General features: G+C 43.9%; 1 long non-coding RNA gene across 1 annotated transcript; it reads right to left on the bottom strand.

Annotated features, from left to right (window-relative positions):
* Positions 1-5,537: 5,537 nt before the first annotated feature.
* LOC117817776 lies at positions 5,538-8,834 on the bottom strand. Its single transcript, XR_004632204.1, has 4 exons — positions 8,706-8,834; positions 7,691-7,784; positions 6,403-6,582; positions 5,538-6,261 (listed from the first exon to the last, which is right to left on the bottom strand). It is a non-coding gene; the product is annotated as an uncharacterized LOC117817776 (long non-coding RNA).
* Between the last annotated feature and the right edge of the window lie 318 nt (positions 8,835-9,152).

Genomic DNA, 9,152 nt, shown 5'->3' with positions numbered 1-9,152 from the left:
TTTCTGTGTCTCTGTGTTTATAATCAAATATTTAGATTTCTCTTAATGACCTGCAACTTTGTGTGAAACGCTCCAGCAGAGAGTGAGCAGGAAAACACTCCTTTAATTACTCTGGACCTTGAACCAGCTCGCCTGCTTGCAGCACGTGTGTGTGTGTGTGTGTGTGTGTGTGTGTGTGTGTGTGTGTGTGTGTGTGTGTGTGTGTGTGTGTGTGTGTGTGTGTGTGTGTGTGTGTGTGTGTGTGTGTGTGCGCGCGCGTGCGTTTTCATGTAATAAAAGGAGGCAGTGAAGGCGAGGTGAAATAAACAAGAGACGGCAGCACAACACAGAATTGACACACAGGCTGCACACACAACCCTCTCACCCCCCCACAGCCGCCTCCAGACTCAAGTCAAACAGCAGATCGGTGCCTTAGCTTTACATTAAATATTAAATGCAGTCGGCTGCAGCTGTGTTTCAGCTTTCTCTGTGAGGGTCAGGGTCTCCGTCGTGCTTCAGTAGCGTTTAATCTTTGTTTGATGCACTGAAATAAACCTAAACGGGTTCAAAGGTAGAGAAACAGAGACTTCAGACCTTAAAACAAACCCAATGAATGAAAGAATCCTTGAACCATGATAGAAGAAGTAAAACACTATTCAATCAAAGAGATGTAAAAGGTACCTTGAGACAAACACTTAGAAACACCTTAAAAACAGATATAATGTTCCAACTCCTTAATGTTAGTATGTCGACGTTCAGAAGGAGAAGGGGAGAAAGGGGTTGGTTGGCACAATGTTATATCTCGCCACCAGAGGGCGCTGTCTCTCAAATTGGGGTATGGTCATGTCCAGAATTAGGATCAGAGCTCACCTACAGAGTCTTCTCTGGAGTAAGACAGCTTGAGGTGAGAGGACTTTTTGTGTTTTTCATGTCAAATTGTAAATATTCAGCTCCTCAGTATTTTTCTTCCAGGATTTTAAACAATGGGTTTATAACAAAACAAGTGTTACCCTTACAAAGTGTGAGGGGGAAGCTAGAGTTTAGATTTTTAATAGCTAGATAAATATTTGTTAGATGGCTGTTAGCCTTGATGCTAGCAAAAAATTCCAGTTGGGGTTGGTCGTCACATTCTCTTTGGGGTTGGTCGCCACATGTGACCGTACCATCATAAGAAGACAGCTTAAGGGTTCCTTAAGAGACGGATCCAATGAGGTGTTAGGAGAAAGACTGACACTAAAGGTACCTTGATACAGACACTAACAAGGTACCTTTGGAATATTAAACAGATGCATCCTTGTCATTAACCTATCAATACCTGAAGGTTATTGTGTTTTGTTTTCAGTGTCTTTGTTCCATTCTTTCCTTCACGCCTGAGCTACATGTTTAAAATCAATAATCAAGCCTGCTTTAATAGATAAACTCAAACAGCGTCCCCTGACAGGAGGCGGGTCTGCTTGTCCATGTTCTCTGGACCTCTTAATCTCCCTTTGCCGTGACAGGCGCACACAGCTCAGTGTGAGCCCGGACTCGTGGCCCTCTGCCCGGGCCGGTAGCGGGTGGCAGCTCCCTTTGCCAGAGCCGGACACCCGCAGGCTGCAGGATGTGTCACCTCACAGTCCTCAGTCTGGGTCTAGTCTGAGTCTCATGAGGTCTAATTTAGTTGATCTCCACAAGAGACCGACAACACAACATGGTTTTTCATTTCAAACTAATGTGGCTCAGTTAAAGGCCACTATTCAGAGTTTTCAGGTCTTGATCGCGCCCTAAACGTGGACATAGAGAGGTAGGTTACCGTGTGTTGGTGGGGAAAGATGAGTCAAGCCCCTGCTGTTGGATTCAGCACTGAGGTCTGATGTAACTGAATGACCCCTGAGCGTGTCATCCCTCCAGTCCCCAAGCTGATCCCAGCTGTTATTTATTGTAGCCCAGACATCCTGAAGAGGTCATTCAATATCCATGGATGTGATTGCCTGAGAGCGGTGTGGGATAATAAATCAAATATGTCTCATTGTGTAAGCAGGAGGGTCCTTCTGATTTCACTTCTAATGTCCTGCTCTACATGGAGCAACCTCGCCGTCCACTGACTAATGGCCGACAAATCATCGCTGCTTTGGCGTTTTTATGTTCCTCTTAAGCTCAGGGACTAAAGAGAGAAGCATTATACAGCCCACGGTATATATGCAATGTGAGTAACAGGATTAGTTAGTCGGTACTTCTCTCTCCTGATAAAACACCAAGAGTATCAAAAGCTGAAATATTATCATGGAAACTTGATTTCACCAACCTCGAGTATTATCACAACAGATCCTCAAACAAAGCTTCATGAGGTACTTAGAAGATGGGCCAAACAGAAGTATGAGGATGTGTCTGTTTCCAGGTACCCTTTAATGTCTGTGTCTAAGTACAGGCTGTCTGAGGGTGAATTTAAGTAGTTTCTGTTTCCAGGTACCCTTTAATGTCTGTGTCTAAGTACAGGCTGTCTGAGGGTGAATTTAAGTAGTTTCTGTTTCCAGGTACCCTTTAATGTCTGTGTCTAAGTACAGGCTGTCTGAAGGTGAATTTAAGTAGTGTCTGTTTCAAGGTACCCTTTAATGTCCGTGTCTAAGTACAGGCTGTCTTAGGGCGAATTTAAGCAGTGTCTGTTTCCAGGTACCCTTTAATGTCTGTGTCTAAGAACAAGCTGTCTGAAGGTGAATTTAAGCAGTGTCTGTTTCCAGGTACCCTTTAATGTCTGTGTCTAAGTACAGGCTGTCTGAAGGTGAATTTAAGCAGTGTCTGTTTCCAGGTACCCTTTAATGTCCGTGTCTAAGTACAGGCTGTCTGAAGGTGAATTTAAGTAGTGTCTGTTTCCAGGTACCCTTTAATGTCTGTGTCTAAGTACAGGCTGTCTGAAGGTGAATTTAAGCAGTGTCTGTTTCCAGGTACCCTTTAATGTCTGTGTCTAAGTACAGGCTGTCTGAAGGTGAATTTAAGTAGTGTCTGTTTCCAGGTACCCTTTAATGTCCGTGTCTAAGTACAGGCTGTCTTAGGGCGAATTTAAGCAGTGTCTGTTTCCAGGTACCCTTTAATGTCTGTGTCTACGTACAGGCTGTCTGAGGGTGAATTTAAGTAGTGTCTGTTTCCAGGTACCCTTTAATGTCTGTGTCTAAGTACAGGCTGTCTGAGGGTGAATTTAAGTAGTGTCTGTTTCCAGGTACCCTTTAATGTCCGTGTCTAAGTACAGGCTGTCTGAAGGTGAATTTAAGTAGTGTCTGTATCCAGGTACCGTAGGTGTATGTTTCACAACACCTGCTGACGATGGTTACAAGGTTACCTTAGACACCTGTTCCAACCACCCTTACAATGTCTGTTTTTAGTTCCCCTCTTAATTATTCTCAAGACACTGTTTCAAGGAACCATAACACATCTTTTTTGGGTACCCTTTAGGATCAAGTTCAACAATATGTTTAGGTATTTCTTCTGTACACGTGCCACTGTTAATCATGTGTGGTTTGATCTTTGAGGTCTGTTATTGCAGGACTCTGTGACCGTGTTGAGGTACCATGTTGCACTATTTTGAGGTACCTTTAGTAGATGTGTGGAGGCACATCTTTAAGGTCACAACATAATTATTCCAAGGTTCCCTTTAGTTTCTATTTTTATGCTGTCTGTGTCACAGAACCTGCTCTAGATGATTTCAAGGTACCCTTAGGTACCTTTTTCTACCACCCTTAAAGTCCTGTTTGTTGTACCCCTCTATGTCTGTTTCTAAATATTCTCAAGAGGCTGTTTCAGGGTACCAGAACAAATCTTTTTGAGGTACCCTTGAGGATTAGGTTAAAGACATGTTTCAAGTACCCTTTAAAGTCATTGTCCCAAAAATTGTAAAGGGGCTTCGTCAAGGTACAATTATATGCATGTTTTAAGGCACACTAACACATCTGTTTTTAAGGAATGCTACAGTAGCTGTTTCATTGTACCCTTTAAGCATCTGTTCATGTGTTGTTTTTAGGAACAACTCCTATGGTTACTGTTGTAATGAGCAATCAAGTGTGCGTTTCATAGAGCTCTTTATGGATGGTTTCAAGGAACCCTTAGGTACCTTGAAACCATCCTTTCAACGCCTGTTTGTTGCACCCCTTATGTTTATTTCAAAGTACTCTAAAGAGGCTGTTTCAGGGTACCATAACATCTTTTTTGAGGTACCCTTTAGGATCAGATTACACAATGTGTTTAGGTACCCTTAGGTAAACGTGTCATTGTTAAACATCCGTGTAAAGGAAGAACTGGTTTAATCTTGATGTCAGTTATTGCAGGACTCTTAAATGACACTTTCAAGGAACCCTCTAGCACCTCATTTGGGTACCTTTAGTAGACGTGTCAAGGCACACTTCAAGGTACGCTATCTAGATATTCAAAGTTTCCTTTAGTGTGAAGGACATGCTGTAGCGTCTGGTCTAAGGTGCCCTGGTCTTCTTTGAGTGTCCGTGTCAAGTGACCCTGCTGCATGTGTTTGATCTGAAAGGCCAAACGAGTCAGGTTCTGGTTCTGCCATGCGTATCCTTGGTGATGTTTTTGGCATGTTCGATGTTATTACTGTCACTCTTTGACATTCAAGCAGTGATATTACCCGGCAACATGATCAACACCAGAGACAAACTGATCACACGTCATGTCAAATCAATCCACGGAGAAGAGTTCAGACACATTAAGCTTCTGCTTGTTGACGTTTCCATCTTGGATCCATGGAACGCTGTCTGACGAGGAATCACTGGGACTATAGGGGGGACCTGCTAACCAGACATGACCCCTTACTCAGCTGCAGACTGTTTATATTTTGGTAAATGTTGGCGATAGAAAGAGGGAACCTGACAGCCTATCTCTGTCTTCTTAATGTGCTTAACGTCTCAAACACGGGGGAAATTGAAACCGTGACAGATATAAGCTTTCAGCCTGAATCCAGCTTCCCTCCGATCAATAATCTAACCGCTGAACAGCAGGTGATCGACTTCTTTCCCATCAGCCGAGCTCAGATGTGCTCAGGCATGCTGATCATTCCATTTAAATACTAATCCTCTCAGACGTGTGCTTAAATATGAATGTGTGTTCAGGATTTACATGTGTGTATCAGGGTGTGTGTGTGTGTGTGTGTGTGTGTGTGTGTGTGTGTGTGTGTGTGTGTGTGTGTGTGTGTGTGTGTGTGTGTGTTAAGGAAGGGTAGTTGCATGTGGGGAGATAATCAGACCCACCCTTCCATTTGCATCAGTCTAAGCGAATTAGTCTCTGCATCTGTTAAAGGGCACTTCTGGATAATTGCAGCGCTGCATTGACCCGAGGCTTCCTAATTGATCTTTGGAGTTTTGTTGAAATGAGAATCTTTCGTGTTCAGTCACACACACTCACACTTCTTCCTCTGAAAGGGGTTTTATTTCAGCTTCAGGGGCGACAACCAAGCAGATGTTTGAAGCTTTAACATTCATCTGATGCTCCTCGATTTAAGATAAGATGAGGTGAGATAAGATGAGACAAGATAAAATGAGATAAGATAAAATGAGATGAAATGAGATGAGATGAGATAATCCTTTATTTGTCCCACAACAGGAATTTTAAGTAAAACATTTTGATCCTTCTGCAGCTCGCTCCAGTGGAAATGATGTCCCTCTCTACCTGTCGGGACCCAAACGCCCTCCGTTTCATGTATTGGTTTAAGAATAAATTGTTGTCTCCAGATTACAATGATGGATTTTTCTGTAATGGGATTGGAGGTAAATCTAAGAGGTGTGGAGAAGGCTTCTTCTTTCAGTTTTCTCTTCATGAATAATCTGGACTCTATGTGGGCTCATGTTTTGGTGTCACATGGGAATCAATCTCTGGTGGGTCAGTGAGTCCAGGATGCCGGCTGGCTTGACAAACCTTGAAGCTCCAGTTAGAGATACGCCTGTTTCTGGTCCTGCTACATTCGATGCTTGTTTCCAGGGGCTTCACAGGGCTTGAAGTCCGTGTTGTTTCAACATGTAGTTACATTTTGGAAGAGGTGCATAAGTATAAACCAGGCTTTACAGAGTCCACACTGTCTGGACCTGAAATCCCCCCAAATCTCTCCAGGTCAAACGTGACTTCAGAGTGAACAAACATGGCTGACGATGTAGGTCTCATAGATGAGGGTCTTGTTATCATTGGTCTGTCTGTTCCCAAAGACCAAAACTAGACTTGTATGCTCTACATCACCTGAGTTTAAAGAGACAAGAGTCATGTGATTATCCCAGAGATGTTCCCACAGCTTTGCAGTCTGAGTGTTTGTTTCTAAGAGAGAAGGGAAACAGCGTGATGCTGCGTGTAAATGTGTTGAAAGATAAAACATGTCATTCTTCTCTCTGCATGGATAAACCGTACAGAGAGCAGCATGTGTGTGCTCAGCACCCTCCCTGCATATTAAGACTTCACCTGCTTCACGTGTCTGAGAGTTTATCACTGCCGATCCAGTCCAGCGCTGATTCAGACTGTCTTTGTTCAGGTTTTTCATTTGTGGATTTGACCTTGGAGGGAAAAGGCGGCGAGGATACGGATTACGGGTTTAACTGGAGGTGTGGGAGTCAGGACTTTTCCTCCTGGAGCAGCGGTGAACTGCTGACAGAGACAACGCTCAGCCAAACACTGAGTAAAGAGGACTGACACACACACACTGACAGACACACACTCAGCGTAGGAGCGAGATGTAGAAACAGGGAAGGAAAATAAAGCCAGGGAGAAAAGTGTGGACAGCAGCATCTATCTCTCCGACAGAAGGTTTTACATTTCATCGTCTTTGCTGACTGATTAAAAATCTGAAGTTTGTGTCTTTCGCTCCGTGAACTTTCTTCTCTCACATTGGTTTGAAGAAAGTGGAGATAATGATCCAGAAAATGCTGCTGAGAATAAACTAGGCAGAAACCTCCAGCAGGATCAGACTCATGTTAGACACACATCTGCTGAGACCGTGTTGGAGAGAGGGATAGAGGGAGATGAAGACAGAGAGAGATGATAGTGGGGAGACGGATAGTAGTACTTGTAGCAGCTGGAGTCTGGACCACGTCCACAGCAGCAGAGATCCAGAGGAACCTACGAGACAAGGGAGCTCAGGGACTCCAGAAAGGTCTATGGTTAGTAACTTTAATGGGACAGGAAGAGTTAAAGTGAGAGACAGGCAGAGAGAGGAGAGAGAGGGAAAGACAGGATCCCAGTGTGTCAGTCTAAGCCTATAGCAGCATAACTAAGACCTGGTCCAAGCCTGATCCAGCTCTAACTATAAGCTTCATCAAAAAGGAAAGTTTGAAGCCTACTCTTAAAAGTAGAGAGGGTGTCTGCCTCCCGGACCCTGACTGGTAGATGATTCCAAAGGAGAGGGGCCTGATAACTGAAGGTTCTACCTCCCATACTACGTTTAGAGACTCTAGGTACGATGAGCAGGCCTACATCCATCATTACACATAAAGAAGAGCAAAAAGTGGAGCTGCAACAAGCTGATCCGAGAGTTGAAATGACGTCACCTCCATGTTGTGAGAATCTCGTCCCTGAGAAAAAGACATGATGCCCTGAAGGAGACGGGACGGTCTTTCTGAGTTAAATATAACAGGATGGTCAGAGTCTGCTTCAAACAGTACATTAAAAACAAACTAAACTTCTTAGTGCATCATGCTGGGATCATTTCCTGCCTCACCTCTCACATTCAGACTGATTTATCAACAAGGAATACCTGATGTCTCTCTCTCATGTTTCCATTCTTCCTCATCAAATCCAACAAGTCGTTTACTGCGACCAGCGGCCTCCCTCTCTCTCCTGTTTCGCTGCTGTAATGAGAACAGGATGCTGCAGTGATTAATCTTATCTTCTTTTCTCCAAACTATCCCCAACAAATAAAGCAACTTACACCGATGATGGATCGCTCACTGAAGCCGGAGCGATGGCTTGTTTTCCGATGATAAACTGGACTCCTCTGTGTGACTAATGGCCTAATCAGAGCTGTAACACAGCACCGCAGAGGAAGAGGAGGAGGAGGAGGAGGAAGCACACCAAAAATACACAACACAAATATAGAAGCTGCTTTACTGAACCTGTTCAGGGGTAGGTGGAGAGAAGTCTTGCTGATACTGAAGGTTTAAAATCATCCTGTCTTCAGACTCTGGCAGTGATGCTGATTTTCCCTGAGGTCGTGGTTTTTGGAGATCGATCAAACGAACAAAGGAGTTTAATTCCCACATGAGACCAGAGTCAGAGTGAAAGGATGTCTTCAGGCTCTAGAAGTTAAACACAATCATGCGCCTTGATCATCCTCAGCCCGTTTCATGTTGCCAGTTCTAGGCACCATATTTACGCCTCCCCTGTAACGTGTAGCGTGACGTTTGGATCACGGCGTTACACCACAGATGGATCAGATGCAGACTCGCTGTATCTAAAGTTTTTTCTGTAACATCAGTGAATAAAAATAAAACACTTCCTTTGTCTGTGAGAACATCTGCTCGTTAGCTATTAAATTAAAGTTGGATCTGTTTTGAAATGATCATTTTTCACCCCTGAACTTTAAAGGTAGCAGCTGTTTCTCCTCGTCTCCTCGCCTCCTTGTCTCCTCGTGGTTACTGTGCACTCGCTGGACATTGGTCAATTTGTGGCGTTTCAGAGAAAACTTGATAAAGAGTCTGTAATTGTGTGAACAGACGGAGCACAAACACACACTGTATGTTATGTTTATAAATGATTCAGTATAATCGAACCTGATGTTCGGCGGCGGCAGCATCTGGTCCACGCCGCTGCAGCTGCTCTCTTCATGGGAGGAAACGATCACCGGGCTGCAGGAGAGAAAAGCCTCTCTGAATCTCAGAGACATGATCCGATTTTCTTCAGAGGTAATTTTATTTTTTGGTGAGTTGTGGCAGAAATGACAAGCAAACATATTCTACTGCGTCGCACAGATGTGTTTACATAAACAGTGAATGAAGAGTTACACTTTGGAGAGACACAGACGTCTGCAGAACGGATGTCAGTCTACACATCTTTGAAATATCTCATCAGGTTTGTCTCGTGCATGCGTCACTAAATCCCTTTCCATGTTGGAGGAACTACTGCATTACATCTAAACCCTTAACCAGGAGGTCACTGCTGGTTGTATTTTTCACCAGATCAGAGATCTTCTCCTTGTCTAGATCAAGTGGTTTTGATGC

Source organism: Notolabrus celidotus, chromosome 8 (genome assembly GCF_009762535.1).
Source record: "Notolabrus celidotus isolate fNotCel1 chromosome 8, fNotCel1.pri, whole genome shotgun sequence".
NCBI lineage: Eukaryota > Metazoa > Chordata > Actinopteri > Labriformes > Labridae > Notolabrus > Notolabrus celidotus.
Note: the sequence above shows the minus strand (reverse complement) of the source record. Positions and strands in the feature narration are given on the sequence as shown.